General features: G+C 35.3%; 1 protein-coding gene across 3 annotated transcripts in view; it reads right to left on the reverse strand.

The window, feature by feature from the left end:
* The window catches only part of PKIA (cAMP-dependent protein kinase inhibitor alpha), a 104571-nt gene that overhangs the window by 7478 nt on the left and 72726 nt on the right, over positions 1 to 24367 (reverse strand). Inside the window, 1 exon segment of one of the 3 annotated variants that reach the window (NM_001444953.1) lies at positions 7098 to 7186. The gene's annotated coding sequence lies outside the window, so the exon portion shown is untranslated. 3 annotated transcript variants of the gene reach the window in all.

Raw genomic sequence — 24367 nt, forward strand, 5'->3', positions numbered from 1 at the left:
TCTTCAACTCCACAGAGAAGCACCACCAAGGTGGTGGGGGGTTGAGTGGAAGTGGTCTGTTCCAGAAGTAAGAAGTAAGCAAGTGCATTGTGTGCAGAGAGTCTAAGAACGATAATAAAATAATGAAATTGACCAAAATCTAGTTTGCTTTTTATTATCGCATGAACCAATGAGTCTAAACAATGCCAGTGATCAAGTATTTCTCCCATTCTAGGAGGCCTGCTCCCTTGTCCCCCCAATCCCCTTCCCCGTAAGTCATTGTTTGAGAGGAATAACAATCTTTTGACTGAATCTTTGAAATAAAATCCTCAGATTTACAAAGGAGTCAATAAAAGTGAGTTGTCCCAAACAAACACAGTAACACACATACTTAAAGACTTGATGAAGAAAATATTGTCAAGGTAAAATATGAGATACATGTAATAACAAAAGATCATCAAATGTATATCTTTATTTTTTTTTCTATGTTAAAAATGTATATCCTTTCCTGAAGGTCAAAAGAAAATGAATATTAAGATATAAAATAAATTTCTGCTGGAGTAATTTTCTTTATTTTCTTTTTTTTTTTTTTTTGTCTTTTGTCTTTTTTTTTGTTGTTGTTGTTGTTGCTATTTCTTGGGCCGCTCCCGCGGCATATGGAGGTTCCCAGGCTAGGGGTCGAATCAGAGCTGTAGCCTCCGGCCTACGCCAAAGCCACAGCAACGCGGGATCCAAGTCGCGTCTGCAACCTACACCGCAGCTCACGGCAATGCCGGATCGTTAACCCACTGAGCAAGGCCAGGGACGGAACCCGCAACCTCATGGTTCCTAGTCGGATTCGTTAACCACTGCGCCACGATGGGAACTCCTATTTTCTTTCTTTATTTTTTTGTCTTTTTGCCATTTCTTGGACTGCTCCTGTGGCATATGGAGGTTCCCAGTCTAGGGGTTGAATTGGACCTGTAGCCACCGGCCTACGCCAGAGCCACAGCAAAGAGGGATCCGAGCCGCGTCTGTGACCTACACCACAGCTCACGGCAAGGCCGGATCGTTAACCCACTGAGCAAGGCCAGGGATCGAACCTGCAACCTCATGGTTCCTAGTCGGATTCATTAACCACTGAGCCATGATGGGAACTCCAGATTAATTTTCTTTAAACAGAACTGAAAAATAACATAATTTCCCTCCCACTCCTAAACATGCCAATTATATTTTACTGTAGTTTAACATTAAAAACCCATGACAACAATCGAGAGAAAAGAGTCTTTTCAACATATAAGAAATATAGGAGAATCTAAAATGGTAGAACCATACACTATCATGGACATGCCCACTGGCACTCTGAAATGACTTGATGCCATTTACAGTGCAATTCAGTGTGGTAGTCAGTAGCACCTTCCTTGAGGCTTAGTATTTCTTCTCCCAATGCATAATGAGGGCACTATGAACTTAATATGGAGAAAACTTTTATACTCTCTTCTGTAAGAGGAAGCTGAAAGAGGAAAGACGGAGGAAGAGCATAATACAAGTTTTGAAATAGGAAATATATGAATACTGCATGTTTCATGGTGACTATATAATGGATAGTATTGGTTTCTAATCACTTGACTATGTCTACCGTTCTTTTTTACGGGAATATGATTTAATGATTGTTAATTAAAATTTCAAAATGATCCTCAAGAGATCCTGGGTTTGTTTAGTACTGGCTCTGCCACCTGGTCATGGAGTGACAGTCAAAAAATCACTTGGGAGTTCCTGTCATGGCTCAGTGGTTAACGAATAACATGAGGAACCATGAGGTTGCGGGTTCGATCCCTGGCCTTGCTCAGTGGGTTAAGGATCTGGCATTGCCGTGAGCTGTGGTGTAGGTTGCAGATGCGACTCGGATCCCACTTTGCTGTGGCTCTGGCATAGGCCGGTGGCTACAGCTCCGATTAGACCCCTAGCCTGGGAACCTCCATATGCTGCGGGAACGGCCCAAGAAATGTCAAAAAGACAAAAAAAAAAAAAAAAAAAAAAAAAAAAAAAAACACTCGACTTAGTCTTGCATTTTCTAATAAGTAAAGTAGGACAGATGGATGACATAACCATTAATGATACTTCAAGTGAAAGTGTAAAAACAATGATCACTCAAATCTGCATCATTTCTAGAATCTTGAACTTAGAAATTCCCTTCTGGGACCATAATCACCTATTCTTTTTCTTTTCTTCTTGCTCTCAATGAATCTGTTTTTCATATTCCTTTAACCCTTTTTGTTTTAGCTTCTTCTAGGTCTAGCCTGTTTCAATTGCATGTAGTTTCTTATTAGCATCGAGAAGTCCCTTTGCTCTACTGTCACCTTGACTTTCCTAAGCCTCACCTGGAAAAACAGCACGATGCACTTTCTCTGATCTCATTACTGGATGGCCGAGTGTTACAAGAAAAAGTCACAAAATTGTGCCAACTGGCTCAACTAAACATTTTTACTCTATTATTAGTATACAGTCTGAGTTGCACGGAAATTCTTTTGTTCACCTCTAGTTGACTCCTCCTTATGTTTCTTTCTGTGGGAAGGATACTAAATCCTTTCTAGTCCACAGAACCAGACACCACCTGCCTTAAGAAATGACTTTGCATCTTCTTTCTTGGAGAAGATATAGGACATCTGCTGCAAGTTCTATAAATTTCTTCCTTTCTCAAATACATTTTTCTGTAAATCACTACTCTTTCTTTCTAGATAAGCTAGCTGCTTTCTTTTAAAGTGTGCTATTGATTCCCTTTCTTGTGACCCCCTATAGGACTGGCTTCATCCATTTTTTTTTCCTCAATAATTTGAGTTTTCTTTCTCCTCTGGTTTTCCTCCCTTAAGTTTATAAGCATGTTCAAGTCTTCCCTTACTAAATAAATGAACTAACCATCCAACCAAATACCTTTTCCTCAACCTTCATACAGCTTTTCACTACCATCTCTTTCCTTCATTAAATATCTCAGAAGAGTTCAGCTGATTTTATTTTATCACTATCCTTGAACCAACCTTTAGAATTTTTCTTTTCCATTGGCTTTTATATAGTATGTTTTACTTTCTTATAGAGCACTGAAATCATCTGTATTAACATTAAATAATTGCTTAGTGTTAAGTTCTTGTGCGGGTGTCCAATCTGTTTGAGCTAACCATAATACATGACACTGCCAGCTACATTCTCCTTGCAACTTTCCCCTAGTACATACAGAGACAAGATAATTATAGGAACATCCTCCTGTGTTTGAATCCGGACTTCCCATTTACCTGTTATGCTGTGTCTAATCTCCTCTGTATTCAGTTCTTTACCTACAAATTGTGATAAATATACTTAGTTCTCAAGATGTTATGAGAATTTATTTGGACTATGTATTTCAAGAGCCTACCACACTGTTTGGCACATGGTAAGTGTTGATTAAAAAACAGTTGTTTATAGCTTTCGTGATATCTTACTATCCTGGGTCCATCCAATTTAGCCTTTGTATTCTTCACAGATTTCCCTTTCTAGGGTCTTCTGTAGAAATAACAGCATATTTTGTAGGAATTTAGAATCAGTCATTGACCTTCTTTACTTCCTGACTTGAATAACTCATCTACTCCTAATGCTTCTAATTCTTCACTATGGATAATGTGAAAGTGAACACCTCCTATTGAGACTGTTCTCCCTAGCTCCTTACACACAAGAGCAACTGACTGCTAATTAGGTACTTCTACTTGGTTTTACACAAACATTTCAAATTCAGTAAAACAAAATAAGATCACCATAAAACACACAAATAGAATTGGCCTCATTAATATGCTTTGTTGGATCATATTTTTACTTATTTGCCTCACTTGATATCTATGTCTAATCATTTGCCAGGTCATGTTGAGTTTTATTTGCTGTCACTCAAATTTATCCTCTGTAAAACATAGGAGAAGCTCTTACCAGAATTACTGCTGAGTTTTTTCCACAATCTGGTGGAAAAAAACTGCTTTAACCACTAGCTCTCATACTTCATATGTTGCAAAATAATGCACAGTATTTCCCCAGAGCTTCTCTGATGGTGCATTTACTTAAGCTTGTTCAGCAATGCCTTCCTCTGGCAAATTAACTTTTTTTTTTTTGGTCTTTTTTTGCTATTTCTTGGGCCGCTCCCGTGGCATATGGAGGTTCCCAGGCTAGGGGTCTAATCCGAGCTGTAGCCACCGGCCTACACCAGAGCCACAGCAAAGTGGGATCCGAGCCGCATCTGCAGCCTACACCACAGCTCACGGCAAGGCCGGATCGTTAACCCACTGAGCAAGGGCAGGGACCGAACCCGCCACCTCGTGGTTCCTAGTCAGATTCGTTAACCACTGCGCCACGACGGGAACTCCAAATTTACTTTTTAAAATGGATTTAGCCCCCCAAATTCAGCCAAATTCCATCTTCTCTTTGTCTTCTTTCTCTTGTCTCTTCAGCTAGCACTCCTATGGGACTGTATCCTGGGGACTAAAATTCTAACTAGCATTATGGTTGCTTGTCCTTCTAGACAGATCACAAATTCTAACAAGACAGGAACTGAATTTTGTCCCTATTTTAACTACATACAATGTCTAGTAAAGCCTTTTGCACATGGTCAGTGCTGCATAGAAGTATGTTGAATAGCACTGAACAATGGAAAAGAAACATTAATCCACTCTCATCAGTAGCCCAGAGAACTTCCCTATTCCCTGGTTATACTAAATTACCAAATCATAAAAATCTGGAAGGTTTTGTAGGTGAAGAATCTGAGAACTAGATCTTTCAAGTGATCTGCCCATCTTCACAGTCAATTAATTATTTGGAATGAAGGTCAACAAAGTCTCAGGCCACTCTTTCTGTTTTACCAGGTTGCCTATCTGTGAGTAAGCTATTAGTTTGGATAAAGTTTTTTACCTTGAAGTAATTCAGGGATATTAGTTATAACGATATTTTCATTAGTTACTCCGCCACCATTAACCAACACAGTACTTAGTTTCTATGCTATCTTACAGATTTAGAATTGGACTTCTTTACAGATTTTTCTATGGTCACCTTTTGAATAAGAGCAAAGTTTGTAGGAATTTAGACTCAGTCACTGACTTTCTTATATCTAGCAAAAATATCTAGGCAGGTTAGAGGAATAATAAGATTGTTGCATTGTCTTTCACTCAGTCTCTATGACTTTTTAAAACACAGGCTTTAAAAAATAACCTAACTGTGGAGCTCTTTTGTAGCACAGTGGGGTTAAGGATCCAGAGTTGTCACTGCAGAGGCTTGGGTCACTGTTGTGGCATGGGTTTGATTCCTGGCCTGGGAATTTTCACATGCCACAGGAGTGGCCAAAACAAAAAAGAAACAAACAAAAACAGCACAACTGCTATTATTTCTCATCTGATAGCAAGTCTATGAAGCAGGCAAAAATATCCTCATTTTCAGTTGAAGAAAATAGTCTCAGAGATGTTAAGTGACTGCCAAATAACACACAGAACTATGACTTAAACCCAGGTCTGTAGGTCTTGCATAAAGAACAGTGTATTTTATAATAAAGTCCCTTGTTTTTTGCCATTATAATTTTTTAAATATAGATTGTCCTAAGAATATACATTTATGAGAGAGTTTACATCTAATTCACTTGGCCTTGAAGAGATTTAAAACATCAGAGTGAGACAGAAAAAAGTGGTGACATTATCCATAAGATATAAATTTAAAGGTGTCCTGTGTTATGATTTGTATATCTTGGAATGTAATTTTCTGGTGATGGTGGTAGTTCTACTTATAAGAGGGGAGCCAACAACTTAATTTGAATTTTCACGTAGTGTACTCCTAAATAATAATCACATGGAAGCAGAAACAGGGTTATGAAAGACACGTGTATACATATATATATATATATATAGAGAGAGAGAGAGAGAGAGAGAGAATTCACCTTTAAAATGTGTGTATCTAGCTTTTGATTGGATTGAATGAAGGCAATAATGACAGTTGTGAGAGAAGATTATTCCTGTAAACATCTTTCCTCAAGCGTTTATGAAATCTATTTGCTAGATTAATTATTATAGAGTAGTACTGAATTTTTATTACATTGGCTTTCTCCAGACAATAAACTTGTTTTTCAGCAAAAAGAACAATAGCTGACAAATTGTACATATGTAAATATGTAAATGAAGGAAGAATATAATTACATTTTTAAGCAAAATATCTAGATACTATGAACTTTGTATCCTTTTCTCTCTCTCTATGATCATACTTCCTTAGTGAATTCCCATTAGGTGCTCAAAAATAGCAATTTTTACATGCACGGCAGCTATATTATTTTTTTTCTTTCAGCCAAACACTTAGACACAGCTCTTCAGTTTATTGATATGACAACCAGAGGCTCAGAATATGTTTAACACCAACATAATAGCTGTTTAATGACTTGTAGTTTGCTCAGAAATTCTGGGGAAACTGTTGCCAAATGATTAGTTCTGACAGATATTCACCCCAAAATGATGAAAGTCAAAAAAATCTAATAAATGCCAGCAGCCGGTAGAGGTTTAACAGAGTAGCAATTAGCACATATTCCGGCCTTATGCAAAGTAATCAGAATAAAACTTGAAAAATTGACCAAAAGTGGGCTTTGATTCTTCACTAGAGTTTCCTCTTTATGTTGCTATAATTCAAATTTTCTAGACATGACAAAACGGTAGTATTGGGTATAAACAAGATAATATGGTGGGGTTTTTTGTATCTATCTATACACAGAGACATTATACTAATAATCCAAAATCTAATTAGAGAGAGGAAAAGACATTTTATTAAGTACTGTACTATTTAAAACTAGATTAAATTTTACAGTATAAACCTCTAAATATTGATATCTAAAAATCCAATAAATGTCTTTTCCCCCTTCTTAAAAAAGTCTCACTTTGTTCCTCTTTAACAACGGAAGTAGCATATTAGTATTCTAAAAATTCTGTTTGTATAATGGATTTCTAAAGTAAGATTCATGACTTGTGTTGGTATTTTCCTTATGTCCTTTTTCTTTTTAAATATCATATACACAAATTGAGAGAATAAATCAGAAGATTTTACTCTAGTACAATGTATAAATTTAGATAGAATGCAAGAAGCCAGAAAAAGTATGTACTTACGTCTCCTCTATGAAAACAAATCAAAGCATCCACATAGATGGATCCTAAAAGAGTTGGGTCTATGAAGCTGCTTACATGATTTTTATAGTGACATTGAGTCATAAGCCAAATGGTGACTGGATGACATGCTAATTTTACTCCTGTAAATGGGGACACATGAAATGAGACTCACAGACTTGGAAGAAAGAATGGAGAGAATGCCATCAGCAGGCACTGAAGTGTTCTCTCTAATATGAATGGTATGATTTCTTTTATGTTTAAAAGAGAAGGAAAATTATTCCTGCCCCATTATTTGCAAGTGCAATTGCATGAATTTTCAATTGTTACTTTATGAAATCATGTGAAGTTTGTTAAAAGCCCTTGAGTGGTTTACTGTGTGCTTAGGGTTTGGTCTACATTAGAGTTTCTGAAATGATTTGGTCTCATATATCCATTGCATTCTCAAAAATTATTGAGAACTCCAGTGAGATTTTGTTTATGTGGTTCTATCTGCCAATGTTTACCATATGAATATTAAAACCAAAAAATTTAAAATATTTATTAATTCACTTAAAATATAAATAATAAGCCCATTACATGTATCCATAAATAATATATGTTTAGTGAAATGAAATGTATTTTCTAAAGTAAAAAAAAGAGTGGCAAGAATGGCACTGTTTTACATTTGAAATTCTCTGGCTTAATTTTGCAAATGTCTGGTTTAATAAAAGACATCTGGTTTCTCATATCTGCTTCTCTATTCAATCCGTCTCAATATGTTGTTTTAGTTGAAGTGTATGAAGAAAATCTGGCCTCACACAGATTTTTTTTTTTTTTTTTTTAGTTGGAAAAGTGAGGAGAATTTTAGTAGATTTTTCAGATAATTGTGGAATTTTTTTTAATGTGTTTTCCATACTATCAAACGTATGGAAAACCATATCAATATGTTTTCCAGGAGTTCCCGTTGTGGCGCAGTGGTTAACGAATCCGACTAGGAACCATGAGGTTGTGAGTTTGATTCCTGGCCTTGCTCAGTGGGTTAAGGATCCGGCATTGCCATGAGCTGTGGTGTAGGTCACAGACGCAGCTCGGATCCCGTGTTGCTGTGGCTCTGGCGTAGGCCGGTGGCTACAGGTCCGATTCAACCCCTAGCCTGGGAACCTCCATATGCCGTGAGAGAGGCCCAAGAAATGGCAAAAAAAAAAAAAAAAAGAAAAAAAAATATATGTTTTCCATACTATTTTATTAAAATCTTTTGTCTACTTTGTACTTTAAATTAATCTTTTTCCCATGCATATTTTTTAAAATATCAGGCATTGGTCATTTGGAAAAATATTGGCTCACTGGGTTATGCAAAATTTCCAGATGGTACTGTATTTCATTATACAATACCACATCTGTTAGTAATACCACCTGTCTCATCAGAAAAGTCTTTAAGAACTAGGAAACTGACAAGTTCACAGGGGCAGATAATAAGCTTCCCGAAATTGTAATTTTTGTTTGAAAGCTCTGATTTTATCAGGCAACAGATACAGTTGGATCTTGCTTCCCTTGAAGTGACAAACTCACTTTATTCATTTTCAAGAAAATCTCTGCCAAATATCCAAGTTTGAAAAACCACAGTTTGCCTGTCAGTTGTTCTTTCAAATAAAAATGGTGATTCATGAGAAAAGTGGCTCATTCAGCTCTCAATCCAAAGTACACAAGTACTTTACTTGAGACAACTATCCACTTTAGTACATGGCAAAAGTGCTTCATGTGACTTACCATTTCATCACAGAAAAAGAACAAAAAAGCAAAAAACAGACAAACAAAAACAACAGCAAAGAACACCTCTATTCAAGAGTTGAAATTTGGTGAAATTAATATTTTTTACTGCTTCATCAAGTACATTCTTAGGTTAATCTTGTATTTTAAGAATATTAGCTGCGAGTGTAAAGTGTCGAAGAATACAAGGGTTACTCGTAGAGTTTGATACGGTTTGGGGACATGAAGGAGTCAGGGGACCAAATTTTGAGAACTATTGATCTACACAGTAACAGGAAGAATCTGACAAATGCTGTAGATTATAGAAGGGAACTCTTGTAAAAAAAAAAAAAACTTAACTAAGCAAGTTTTTGATTCCTGAAATGTTCTGGAAATATTAGCTATTTCCATGCTAAGTACTATATATCTTTTTCTCATTTCTTTTCCCGTATAAGGATATTATTTCTCTAATTCAGGCTTACAAACAATCTAGTAGCTCATCTCTAAAAACAACCCCTCAATCTCACAAATTAGAGGGCTTCAAAACTGAGTCTCATGAGCTCAGGACAGGGGGCCAGAATTTGATGCTACTTCAAATCCCTTTTTCCTTGAATTGGGCTATCTTCTAGTCACATTTTGGAGTGAATGACAGCAAAGAAGAAATCACGAACTGCACCCTATTAATAGCAACAATTTGAAATTTTCCACAGGAGTTTCTTCTGTTAAGGCATAATTATAATTCCTGTACCAGATCATGACATCGTGTGCTCCAGAATACCATTTGGTATAACGGGACCTCCGCTGTCCTTTAGAAGAGTTTGGATACTGTCCTATCCAAAGTACATTTTTAAAAATGTAATCTCTTACACTGGGTTCTATCACAGAAAGATGCCAACACGCATTAACTCTGTCAAGTCAAACACCCCTGCCGCCTTTTTCTTGTTCTAAATCCAAAGCACTGACCTCGTTATCATACAAACATTCGGCTAGAATAAATTTTGCCTAATGTGAGAGAAAAGGTCTTTTGATAATTTTCACAGTAACTTTTTAATTTTTTTTTATTTTATTTTTTTTATTTTCCCACTGTACAGCAAGGGGGTCAGGTTATCCTTACATGTATACATCACAATTACATTTTTTCCCCCACCCTTTGTTCTGTTGCAACATGAGTTTCTAGACATAGTTCTCATACAGTAACTTTTTGACTAATACTTCTAGAAATAATAATTCTCTACCTCTGTTGGGGGAAGTTCTTCACTTCTTCCCTGATTTTCAGTGTATAATAAAAATTCTCAAGCTCACAAAGTTCCAACATTTGGTACTAATGGTTATTCTCAATCTTCTCTCTACTCATCAGTTCATCTCTGATCCTCAGTGATGTGATATTGTGATTTGTATGCCTTCATTCAAGGAAAAAAAAAATATATATATTTCTTGTTTTGACATTCACACATTTTTATATTGCTTTTGTAAATTCATGACCTCATCAATTGTATTATTACTTAGTTTCTTCTCTAAAACTTCCCTTAGCCCAGATTCAAATTCTTTTTTTTTTTTTTCTTTCCACAATACTTCTCAAATCAAAACACTGTAATGAGAAATCTAAGCCAAAAAATGTTATAAAGCCAGAGGCACAGGCTATATTCCTTTAGGGAATGTTTTCACTAAGGAGGCAACAAGTGACCTCAAAGCTACTCATAAATCCTTTTGCTCATTTTTACCTGACCTCTCTACCATCCCTAACAGCAGCAATTTATTTTTGTGTGTGCGTCTTAAGTCTTATTTATATTTCATCTTCTCTCTCTCCATAGAAAATCTTGCTTAATGACTTCATGGAGAAGATCAAGATCATTCTACATAAAGTCCTCCAATTTATCTTTATCCTCACATCAAAGTCGGCCATGTCTTTATTCAAGTCCTTTTGCCAATGTTAATGCCCGACTGAGCTCTTGATTCTATCTTCTCTCCCATTATTGTTCCTCAGTTCTGCCTTGTGCTTCTGGGGTCTCTTCCCTATTCTTCCAATGCCTATAAAATTGTTTATATTTTCTCTTGTTATAAAATATATTTCGCCTTTTAACTCTTTATGTTCTTTAGGACACTCACCTTTTACTTTCATGTGCTCCCAAACTTCCTGCTTCCTCCACATTGCTTTATTTTTAATTCCTTTGCAGTTTAACTTACAACTCTATCAATTTACTAGAATTGTTTCCTCAGAGAAAAACCATTACAGATTGATCCCAAAATTCAATTTTGCTTTTCACAATAATCCTCTGTATCAAATTGTATACATTTTACATCATTAATTATCTCTTCTTGAAACATTTTTCTCCCTTGGCTACAATAGTTACTGTACTCCTAGTTCTCTCATAAGTCCTCTTACATTTCTACTTGCCTTTTCCTCACTTATCTACTAAGTAATATTTATTCTATTTTTTAATGTCCTGTTTGGTAATATTAAGTATCCCAACTGTCTTAATTTCCAACTGTGTATAGATGGCTATGGAATCTATAATTTTGGAGCCTGGTATTCTTCTGAAGCATAGCTTGGGGAAATTTACTTCCTATTGGATATTCCCTCATGATTGTCCTTAAAAATTCTAATTCATAAATTCAAATGAAATCTCTTTGCTACGTCTTCACCTCCACTCCTGAGGCTATTCATTATCCTTATCATTTTAGTGTATATCACCACTATTTTCTTAGATATCTATGATAGAAATCTTAGAATTGTGTTCAATTGCTTCCATCCATTAATTCTTCACATTCAATCAGTTCTCAAGCTTCATTGTTTTAATTCTGTCCATTCACTGTTTTTTCAATATTCTTTACTTGCATTCTTTCTCTAGTCACTCCCTTCATCATCTCTTTATTGACTATTGCAATTATAGACTAACTACTTACTTATCTAAACTTATTCTTCTCCAAATCTATCTATCATAAGAATTAACTTTATAAAATCGAAAAAACTCAAAAATCTTCAGTGGCTCCTGGAAACCCACAAAGCATAGTTTTAACTTTCTTGCATGGCCCTGGAGAATTTGAGGCTAACTTAATTTAATACCTTCTTTCCCTGTACTATCTCTCCCCTGCATACTAAGGTTTGGTCATTCCAAACACTTGCAGTATCTCTGATGTTCTTTTATTGGTTTTCTCTTGCTGTTTTCTCAACCTAGAGTGACCTTCTCTCCCAATGATAACAAAATCTTCCTCATCTTTCAAGCCCACTTTATAAGCCACACCCTTCCCTATCTCTAGGTATAGTGAATAACTTTATTATAGCATTTATTTAACTAGACAACATGCAAGAATTAATTATTTTCATGTTGCTCTTCTTCCTATATTTTCCTTGAGATCTGGGCTTTTGATTTTTGAGTCCCTCAGAATGGTTGGCACAGGATTTTTTTATGTTCTTACATCTGCAAAAAGTACATTGCACACTTATTTTTATTCATCTTCTCAAGATCCTTATTGGTAAAGTAAATTTGTCAAGGTTATATACAATTGTCAGTAGCAAAAACAGGCTCAGAAAGCACGTTTCTTTATTCTTACTCAGTTCATTTTCATGTCTCATAATGGTTTTCATCAATTTAAAGAGATGATCTGCAATCATTTCCTCTAATACACTTTTTTCTGTATATTCTTAATTATGATAGAAGATTTAAAAAAAAAATAACAGCAACAAAAACCACTCTATAATGCCAAGTAGTTTATCATGTTTTCACTTTACTGAGGGCTACCTCTTAAGTTTTTTTTTTAATGAAATACATATGACTAAAGCTGCAAATTAATGAATGGAATGATTTGTTCTGTCCTTTTGTTAAGGCTTTTTACATCATTTATTTAATATTTCAAAAGGTTTATAAATCATGTATCAGCTAATCTTTGCAACATCCCTGCTGAGACAGTCAATTAGCTGAAGAAATACTGCTGGTTGGCAAGTGACAAATAATATTACTTGCACATTACAGATAAAGAAACTAAAACAGAGAGAGGTTAATTGACTTGACCATGTCTTACACAGTAAGTGGTAGTACTGGTGTCAGAATGGGGACCTGGGGTTATTCGCATCAAAACCATAAAAGCATTAAGCGCCTGGAGCTGATGCTGTTCTTTATTATATAATACTTTCTAAATCCTTTGTTTTAGCTCCTTTTCTGGTTGTCTGTACATTCAAGGAGGAAAGATATTTTTAAAATCTATACCTTCTCATTAAACTAAGACTATGTTTCTACATCAAATAAAAAGGATGTTATAATACTGACACATTTCTCCTTAAACTAACTCTGTATTAACTTTTTCTTCTTTAAAATCACAATGAAAGATCGAGTCAAGCTCAGTAGTATTTTCTGGTCTGCTCCAAGTTGTAACAATGACTATAATAGTGAAATAGCTATTGTTTACTAGTTCCTTATCAATATAATAATAACAAAAATATCAAGTATTTGCCAGATATGACACAAAGAAGTTTATGTGAACAGTATATATACAGCTTAAATTTACCAACAAATCTATCAAAAAGGAATTCTCATTATCTCAGTTTTAATGATGAAATAAAAACGGTTTAAAAACATAGTCATTAAACTGATAGATGATTTAACTGCTTATAATGCCATTTTCCAACATTCATTTTGTAACATACTAAACTTCATTTTTTGCTGTTGGTTTGCCATTAATATTTTAAAAATATGCAAGCAGTGCATATATATGTGTTGAGACATTACTGTGTAGGTTGATATTATATTGACATCTCTATAGAACCTGTTTTTTAGCATTATCATCTGATACACATCATATTAATGGACACTGCCATTTCTTCCTTGATGTCTATATTTTTTTTTTCCTACAAACACTTTGCATTCCAACTCCCACACACCTGGTCTACTCATCCATATGACAGTTCTCATCTTCAGACATCTTGTTATCTGGGCTATTCAGCCTATGCGTAAAAGCTTACTTGTAAAGGACCAAGAGTTTGAGAAGGACTTAGAAAATTGTATGAGGAGTTCCCGTCATGGCGCAGTGGTTAATGAATCCGACTAGGAACCATGAGTTTGTGGGTTCGATCCCTGGCCTTGCTCAGTGGGTTAACGATCCTGCGTTGCTGTGGCTCTGGCGTAGGCTGGCAGCTACAGTTCTGAATGGAGCCCTAGCCTGGGAACCTCCATATGCCGCGGCAGGGGCCCAAGCAATGGCAAAAAGACAAAAAAAAGAAGAAAAAAAAAAGAAAGAAAATTGTATGATACCTGAAAAAATGGCTGCAAAATATGAAAACAGGGAGTTCTTGTCGTGGCACAGCAGAAACGAATCTGACTAGGAACCATGAGGTTGCATGTTTGATCTCTGGCCTCGCTCATTGGGTTAAGGATCCGGCTTTGCCGTGAGCTGTGGTATAGGTTGCAGAAGCGGCTCCGATCTGGCGTTGCTGTGGCTCTGGCATAGGCCGGCGGCAACAGCTCCGATTAGACCGCTAGCCTGGGAACCTCCACATACTGTGGGGGCAGCCCTAAAAAGACAAAAGCCAAAAAAAAAAAAAAAAAAGAAAGAAAGAAAGAAAAAAAGAAAACAAATCTGTAAAACAGTAAACAACTTGTTTAATTAATGTATTCAACACTAATATAACTCATCAACTGCAATGATACTCAGCTTTCATTTAGTAATTGATAAATTATACTGAATATGAGATGAGGGTACATTTTAGTGCATTTGGCAACATTTAGGGTGAAGCTTCCAAAAGTGCAATTATCTATGACTGAGGAAGGTTTAAACATAGCCCTGCTCACAATGAACTAGAACTGACTTCAATAGGGGGCTGAGGCAGAGACCCTGGCCCCTGAGAGTGACAGAGCAGGTATACCTTGGAGAGAGCTTTCAGATATAAAGGACAGCCAGGAATCTGTGACTTATTGGGTGGGGAGCATGAAGGTAGGGGACCTTATGATGAGAATCCTGGGATTGCTTCTAGATGTGTAACTCGAATGAATGACAGGACAGTACTCTTTGGTGAATGCTAAAGGAACAGCACAGCAGCAAAAATTTAAGAATGGAATTTTAACATATCACAATGCCATATTCAAAGTAAATTTGGCATTCTTTTCCTTTCTGAATGAATGAAAATAGATTAATTAAAAACACATTCATATACATGCTAGTATCAGCTCTTCTGCAATCACAGACTTTCTATGTAGGGTCTAAATATCTATTCCAGTTCAAGCAGTACTGAAACACTTCAATATGCCTCTTTTCAGACAAAAAGAAATACTTTCTATGACTGTGTTTAGACATGTTTTAAATATATGTATAATCATTGCCAACTTATCTGCTTTGCATATACTAGTTTCTGATGGGAAACAATATTTAATATCTGCCTTTATTGAAAATATCATTGCTCAGTATTATAATTAATGTTCTTCATTTTTATTATGTCAATGTTAGAACTATTGATTAATCTCTTCATTAATGAAATGATCTTCAGAACAATGTTTTATATTCTTCTTTTGTACCATCATTATATGTTATTTTAATGATTTTTCACACCTTTACTTTAATTGGCCGATTTTTCAGGCTCTTTGAAGTCAACAACGTGATCTTCACTGGGAAAAGGAGATGTTGAAGGATAGCAATATGAAGTAAAAACAAGTAATTAAGAAAGCACTAAACTAGCCATTGAGAAATACATATTAATATTTACATATTATATAATGGATATATAAATCAGTAGTTTCAACCTGAGATCATCTACTGAACAAAATACCTGAAAATATGAGATAAAAGATGTTGTAAAATCTCTGTATAAATTAAATAGAAAATGTTTATAAGCCACAAAAATAAATAAGTACATTTTTTTCCAGGAGACAAGTTGTTATCTTAGAAACCTTATGACATTTTTTAGATTATCAAAGTCACTTTATTGTCAATCTTGAGTATTTCTCTTATCAATTCTGTTATTATTACTATTGAAAATTACCATTCTGACTTTATTTCATTATCAGGAACATTCAAGACACTAAAGTGCTAAACACTGGTTTTAACAAATAAAGACAACTCATTTGATGAAGATGTTACAATGAACTGAGATCTAATTCCCATTTTTGTGTCAACCAAACTTATCTGAGTGATAATTAGAAGACTTTGTTTATCCTATCCCCTAGGATTTCATTTTTGCATATCAGTTCATTAATTCACACTTTTGATACTGCTATAGCACAACCAAAGACTATAAAAACATAGAACAAGCACTTTCCAAAGAACTCTAAATAAAACAGGTCTCAGATATGAAATTAGAGTCATGCTTGGTTATAATTTCATCAAAGTGTTTCATCTAAAGAAAGACATAACCCTGCTGCATGTAATAATCACCTAGAGTGACTTTTAAACTTACCAATGGCTGTCCCTTCTATCAAATCTGATTTTAGTCTAGATGATAATAGTTTTTTGATCAGAATTTTATTTTACTGGTTGCAGAGGCAGCATACTAGTTGATAGCAAATATGTGCACACACACACACATACACACAGTCCTAGTGCCTTTAAAATTGTGGGACAGAATTAATAATACCTATTGAGTTTAAATGCCATTTATCAACTTATTAAAGTGCAAACAGAGAAAATAAGTTAAAAACAAGATGGTTGTCTTTTAATTTATTTTTTAGAAGTCTTTGAGAAATCTTTAGGAAATTAACCCAAAACAGTGGTACACAAAAATCTTTTTGCCATGTTTACTCCCTAGTCAGTGGCAATGCACACAATGGAAGTTAACCTGGAATTTACATTAAGGAAAGCTATAGTGTATTAAGTCTAGCTAAACATTGTCTAACTTGCCACTGTTTTTTTTCAAACAAAATTTCTGTTTTCTTCCCTCTCTCCCCATCTCCCTTTAAGGTATGTCAACTCTACCCACCCAGTTTTTGCCCCCAACACTTAACTCCTCTACTAGATGTGTTCCTGTACTTATTGCTATACAATAGGTCAACAATAAAAGATCATAAATGCAGGCAGAGATGTTATAAGAAGGAAGGAAAATGCTTATATTTTAAACATAGAAATAGCATTTATCAAAAAAGTAGCAAAATTAAAAAAAAAGTAGTTATAGCCAAAGGTTGCAAATAATGTTATCATCTTCTTAAAGAAGGAAGAAGGATGAGGTGCAGAAGGAATGTGGTTTTGAGGGCAATGAGAGCAGACACTTACTGCAATCTGTCGTATGCTGCATTCAGTGGATTTAGAAGACAGAGGCTTGAGTGCCATCATCATTACTTGTTTGCCACTTGATGCTGAGCAAAAGATTTAATTTCATTGGGCTTCAGTTTCTATGCCTCTAAAATATGGGTTCCTAGGCTAAGAAAAAATTTCACATCTTTTCTAGGTCTAAAAATCACTCACCTAAGTGTCTGTGTTTTAAAGACCATGTTTTAGCATTCTTGTAAAATACTTTTAGAGAAAGGAAAAGCTATGTTTAGAAAGCCCACTCAGTGTCCAGGGGTGTTCTCAAGCCTTACTGCTATTTATAACCAGGTGTGGACCAGAAGGACAACACATTTGCTTTTAACTAATAACTGCCCAGGTTTCTGGGAGTTAAATGTAAGTTTTCCAGTATTCTATGTTGACATAAGAAATTACTGAAAACAAGAATTATTTTAACTTGCCTACTGAATTGTCCAGTTGTTACATGGCCTGACATGAAATGTGATTTTAAAGGTTGCATTTAAGTTTGGACATAAAGTCTTAGACCTCTTATAGGATAAATATGTGCAATCATTTTGAGTTTCTGAGAGTGAGTGTTCCTTATAGTTTTTCCCCCTTATAAATATGATATCAACTTATTCCAATTCGAATGGTAGAAATTTATAAATTTCTCTAAAAACTTATTTTCATTTGTATGAATCTTATTGATTTCATTTTAATACTGAGGACTTTGCCAAATTCATAGATATTTGATGGAGTGAAAAAAAAAAAGCATAATTAGGAAAAAACCAAAAACCTCAAGTAGAATATAAGATGCTGTGTGGTTAATAAGAGCAATTAGCACAAATAGGCTGAACAGCTGACTGTCATTGTAAACTGAACTTTTAACTATGTGACTCACCAGGAAAAGGAGGATTACCTGACTCAGGGATCTTTTCATTTTTCTTTTGTTATTTTTTTTCTAACAATCTCGAATATCACAGAAAGGTGACTATAAAAATAATCTGTTTCCCAAAACCATTTGAGAGTAAACTGCCAACACAATGCAATGTCCCCCCCAGATACTCTAGTATTTCCTACAAACATATTTCATCCAAATATAATGATGAAAGTCAGGAAATGAACACTGACACATTACTACAGGGCTATCTAATCCTCAGGCCCCTTTCCAGTTTTGTCAGTTATTCCAATCATGTTCTTCATAACAAAAAGTTCAGGCCAGAATCACATACTGCATTTACTTGTTCTGTCTCTTTAGTTTTTTAATCTGGAAAATTTTCTCAAGCTTCCCTTGAATTTCATGAACCTGAACACTTTGAAGATTACAGACCAGTTATTGTATAGGATTTAGCTGCCTGTATTTGTCTCTTGAGTAGATTCAGGATACAGGAAGTTGTCAGGAAGAACACAGTGGTGAAGCTCTGTTCTTCTCATTGCATCCTATCAAACAATTTTGGCAAACTTTTAACTTATAACCTTACTGGAATATTACTTTACTCATTTGATTAAGGAATATCACTTAGTCTTCTCCATTGTAAAATTATTTTTTCTCCTTCATTATTAATAGTTTTTGTGGTAAGGCACTTTGTAATGATATAAATATCCTGGTCTGCATCAACTTGTAATTTACCCAATTTAATTATTTATATCACTATGAACTCACAGACTCCTATTTTGTTCAATGGATTACAATGTGTTTCTATCATTATTTATTCTGAGCCTTAAAATATTCAAGATTTGACCAGTGGAAACCCCTTCAATTTGGCTTATATGTTCTTGATGTTTCCCCATTATTCTTTGACATCTCCCTTGCTTCATGAAATAGTAACACTTTCTACTATCATCTTAGACTTTCCCTATGGTAGCTCTGGAATCAGCCATTTCTCCAAAGAGCTTTAGTTCCTTCAACTGGAAGGTATTTAGAAACCAAGATCTAGATACTAGGTTATTCATTGCACTTGGGAAGTAGCGGTACCAGGTTTTCACAGTAGGCAGAGCTAGGGAATTTATGTACATATATACATATCCACATGTGAAAATAAATATTCATGAACATTTATATCCTCATACTCACATGCACATTGTTTATGTTTATTTCTTTTTCTTTTTTCTTTTTACAGCTGCACCTGCAGGATATGGAAGCTCCCAGGCTAGGGGTCGAATCAAGGCTACGGCTGCCGGCCTATGCCACAGCCACAGCAACACTGTATCTGAGCCTCATCTGTGACCTATGCCACAGCTCGTGGATCTTTAACCCACTGAGTGAGGCCAAGGATCAAACCCAAATCCTCACAGACACTATGTCAGGTTCTTAACCTGCTGAGCCACAATTAGAACTCCCATATGTATATTACTATAATGTCTGTATACTGAAAATCATGAATTCATATTAATATCTTCCATTCTCCTTCAACACCAATGAGTTCATTCTAGTTTTTGCCCTTTTTCATATTTTAACTCCCTCCTCAGATACTAAAAAACACTGATTACCATATCCTTAATATCCTTACTTATTTGATAAGTCTTCCTGTATTTAAGTAAATTCTTATACAGCCACCCTCCCATCCCATCCCTTTTCTCCACCTAGGGCAGATTATGACTATCTGTACTGAGTGGATATTGGGCCACTTCCTCATGCAGATGCCCTTTCACACCAATCAGATGTCAATAATCCATGGTAGGCTCCCTTCTGTAGACAGCTTCCCCCCTTTCTTAGGCTCTGAGACCCAATGCCAAACCTTTGTGATTGCTTCCCCATGCCAGCAAAGGGTTACTTTACCTCACCTAATGGATAAAATTGACCAAGAAGGGAAGAGACAAAGAAAGGGATGAACACTTTGTTGTACAGCAGAAATTATCACAACACAATAAATAAACTTTACTTCAATAAAACTTTAAAAAATGAAAAAAAGAGGATGAAGAAAGGGATGAACAGGTATCTTTTTTTTCCTAAACAATATGTTAAGAAGTACTAGCTGAAGAAATGAACCTAGACTACCTATAGTTACATATCTATATCTTCTATATTTATGACACATAAACACATAATTTTATAGCAACAAAAATATATGTAACTGAAGTTCCTGTCATGGCTCAGCAGTAACGGACCTGACTAGTATCCAGGAGGACGCAGGCTTGATCCCTGTCATTGCTCAGTGGATTAAGGATCCAGAGTTGCCGTGAGCTGTGGTGTAGGTCACAGATGCAACTCAGATCTGGCTTTGCTGTGGCTGTGGTATAGGCCAAGCAGCTATAGCTCTGATTTGACTCCTAGCCTGGGAACTTCCATATGCCATGGGTGCGGCTCTAAAAAGACCAAAAAAAAAAAAAAAAAAAAAAAATCAGTATATATATAAATGTGTATATATATATGTACATATATATATAAAACAAAGTTTATGATGTTTTTAATATATTTTAATACTTAACAACCAAAAAATAAAAATACAAAATAAAAAATAAATAAAAAACTCCTAGCCAAGAGTACTGGGAATAACACCTATATTGGTCTTTATTGGAGTCTCTTCCTCTTTTGTCACTTGGTTTTTAACTCATCTGTTGATTCTCAGTAGCATCTCATTGGTGAGTTACATGCTCATTAGTAGTCATATCTGGTCTCCTGTATCTGAGCAAATACACCAGCATGGTGTCTCTGAAAGGGCTCTCTTCAAACCATTTGTAACAGAATCAACTGTGTTAAAATTCAGGGCCATGGGCCCTGTGCTGATTTCCTGCTGAGAATCTCTGTAGGGGATAATGGGTATTTGGAAAACACCTCAGCAGATTTTTGTACATTAAATATTGAAGCCATAGTGTAGCTCGCATGGCTACAATTCCTCAAAGTTCACTTTAAAACATGTATGTCTCACCAACTCCAATTTGTTTGTTTTAGCTTTATCAATTCACATTTATTATTTAACTAACTTGGAAACTGCAAGATGGTGAACTGTTTCCAAGGTAAAATGTATCTATTCTTTGCCAAAATATTTTTTACCAAATGTCTCTACAAAGTGAAATGTAAATGCCTTCTGAGATTTCATTTGGAGGAATCTTAACAGATATTTAAAAAAGCTTCCAGGTTTTAGGGAATAACAAGGGTAAAGGGGCCTGATGTTGGGAAAGCCATTGAGGAAAGAAAACCTGGAAGTGAGTGTGTGAGAGAATAGTAGTGGCAAATGAGATTGGCAAGTAGGGCGGGAGAGATATGGAGTAAAGCATGTGAGGCAGAAAGAGGCAGCTTAACTCAGTCTAAAAGGGATCAGAATGGGTTTTGAGAAATAATGTGATCTGATTTATGAGTGTTTTTAGATTATTCTGGCTAATCTATTGGTTATAGACTCTAAGGATTGGGGCAAGAGAAGTGGGAAGACTATGGAGGAGGCTGCCGATTCCATTAGATGATGGTTAAGATGGTGAGAGTAAGGTGAGAGATAGATGGATTCAGAATGTAATTTCAAGAGTTCCCATCATGGCTCAGTGGAAATGAATCTGCCTGGTATCCATGAGGATGCAGGCTTGATCCCTGGCCTCGCTCAGTGGGTTAAGGATCCAGTATTGCTGCGAGCTGTGGTGTAGGTCATAGAGGTGGCTGGGATCTGGCATTGCTGTGGCTCTAGTGTAGGCCAGCAGCTACAGCTCCGATTTGACCTCTAGTCTGGGAACCTCCATATGCTACGGGTGCGGCCCTAAAAAACCAAACCAAACCAAACCAAAACAACAAAAAAGAATGTAATTTCAAGTTGGAGAGGGCAAGAATTTCTGATGGACTGGATGTAGGAATTGTGGGAAAATAAGCATTTCAGGAGGACTCTAACACTTTTGGCCTTAACAACTAGATGAGTCATGGAGCCAAGAAAAACAAGAGTGCAAGGGATGGAATGAAACAAAATACTGACTTTTATTTGTTAAGTTTGAAATGTCCATTATGCATTGATTGGAGATATTTAGTGGGAAATTAGAATTAGGAGTCAGGAGGGTAGGTGAGTGGTTAGGGCTGGAAGTATGAATTTGAGAGTCATAATTATCTGCCTATTAAAGTACTGGGACTAGATGAAAACTCATGAGTATGAGGGTAGACGGAGAGCGCAGAGAGCTGGGAATGAATATGAGGGCATTCTGACAGATGTAGAGGAAGGGGAGGCATCACCAACATAGACTGAGAAGAAATGGCAAGTGAGGAAGGGAGAAATCTTAGAAAAGTATGGTGTCCTGGTGGCCAATGAAACAAAATATTAATGCTAGAAATTATAAAGCTCATTTTGCAAAGTTTCCTGAGTTGATGAGAATTTGAAACTTGATATTTTAAATAGAGCTTTAGAAAAGAGAATGGGAAATAACTGTCTATCATGAGTGACTGGCTGCAATAGCATGGGGAATGGAAAAATTGTGAAAAAGGAATCAAGAATTTAGGTAAGACACAATTTTAAACAACAGTATTCATTTAAAATACAAGTACACAATATTTAGACATTATGTTTTGTCTATGTGCCAACCACCACTACAACATGCTTTAAGTGAAGGAAGAAGGATTACAGTTTAATATCAAATCAGGGAAAAAGTGAAATACTTGAATTCTTTATAGATTTTTAATAGATTTCAAAAGCTTTATGGGTTTTGAATCTTGTCATATTTCAAGCATAGTTTTCTAAATAATCATAACAATTTTAGAATAAAACTAAACGTTATATATGAAATAACTTACTTGAATGCACATATAATTTACTTTTATGGTAGAACTAAAAACCAGGTCTTCTGACTGCAGTACTATTTCTTATTGCAACACACTGTTTAAATGTATAGATGGTTTAAAAGAGAGATTAACAGTGATCTCTTAGGTTTTTTTTTTACAAAATATTAAGAAATTAAAATCAGAGGAAATAAGGCTCATAAAGATTAAATTATAGGAAGAGCTTGTAAGACGGCAAAACATAACTAGATGCATTTCTATATGGATAAATATGAGATTTTAAGAGAAAACAAATCTGTAAGGTCATGATAGTAGAGAAAATGAAATAAAGACAACTATCATGGGAATAATATATAATTTTGCAAGTGGATTTTGAATATGAAGACTGATACAGATTAATATATAATTATTTCAAAAAGTTAGGGATGACTCGGTTAAGTAACTTCTCTTTTTAACAAGAGAATAGCTGTCACATGAAAAATCTCACTATGCCACTGACAATGACAAAATCCCAGATCTGCATGGCTCTGCAATCTAAAAGATTAGAGGTACACTGTCCAGTATAGTGTCCATTAGTCACAAGTGACTATTACACACTTGAATTGTGGGCAAGTTTGACTAAGGAACCTAAATTTCAACTTTATTTGATTTACATTAAATTAAAAAAAAAACACGTGACTAATGGTTACAGAATTGGACAGCACTAAGAACATTTCCATTACCACAGAACGTTCTAGTGACCTGAGCTGACCCATAACATTTAAACAATTTTTACATTTATTCCTCTTTGCTAAGAAAATCCTCTCTCACTAATAAATAATATTAGCAAGATGATTAGATATAAGCTCAAGATGCAAAAACCTACTGGTGTTCTATAATCCAGCAACCAAGAGAGAACTTAAAAATCACTTAAAATTTTAAAAAAGTTACCTAGGAATAGATTTAAATAAAGATGTGCAAGACATTAATGGAGGAAATAACAAAACCTTATTGAAAAATATTAAAGAAGTCTGTCTCAAGTAAATGAGGAGTTATATCTTGTTTATGGGTAGAAAGATTCATCATAATGATGCAGATTTTCCTAGCTTCATTTATACATTCAGTACAATTACAATAGAAATACTTAGAGGTTTTGCAGAACTGCTTATTCTGAAATTTATAGGAATAGTCAAATGGCCAACAATAGCTCAGACACACTAAAAAAATCCATTTGTTCTAAAATGATCCTGGAAAACTTAATTATTCATAAGGAAACAAAGAAATTGGATAATACATACAAGTCAATTCTAGAGGCATTAACGGCTTGAATATAGAACAGAGATACACTAGAACTTTCAGAGGAAAAGCTAAATCTGTACAGCATAAGCTAGGAAAGGACATTTTAAGACAAAAAGGCACTAAGATAAAAAAATAAATTTGATTTCATTAAAACTGCCAGCTGTTACTTATCACAACATTTAAAAAGTGAGAAGACAAGACGCAGCCTATTTGTGTCATATGTATTTGACAAAGGATTATTTATATGTATTTAAAGAACAATGAAAATAATTAAGAGGAGTTCCCTTGTTACACAACAGGTTAAGGATCTGGCATTGTCACTGTAGCTTCAGTGGCTCAGGTCACTGCTATGGTGCAGGTTCAGTCTCTGGCCCAGGAACTCCATTTGCCACAGGGT

This window comes from Sus scrofa, chromosome 4 (assembly GCF_054392235.1).
Source record: "Sus scrofa isolate SSC_HxYL_T2T_F1_AM1 chromosome 4, Sscrofa_HxYL_maternal_Yorkshire_Landrace_v2.0, whole genome shotgun sequence".
In the NCBI taxonomy this organism is placed as follows: Eukaryota; Metazoa; Chordata; class Mammalia; order Artiodactyla; family Suidae; genus Sus; species Sus scrofa.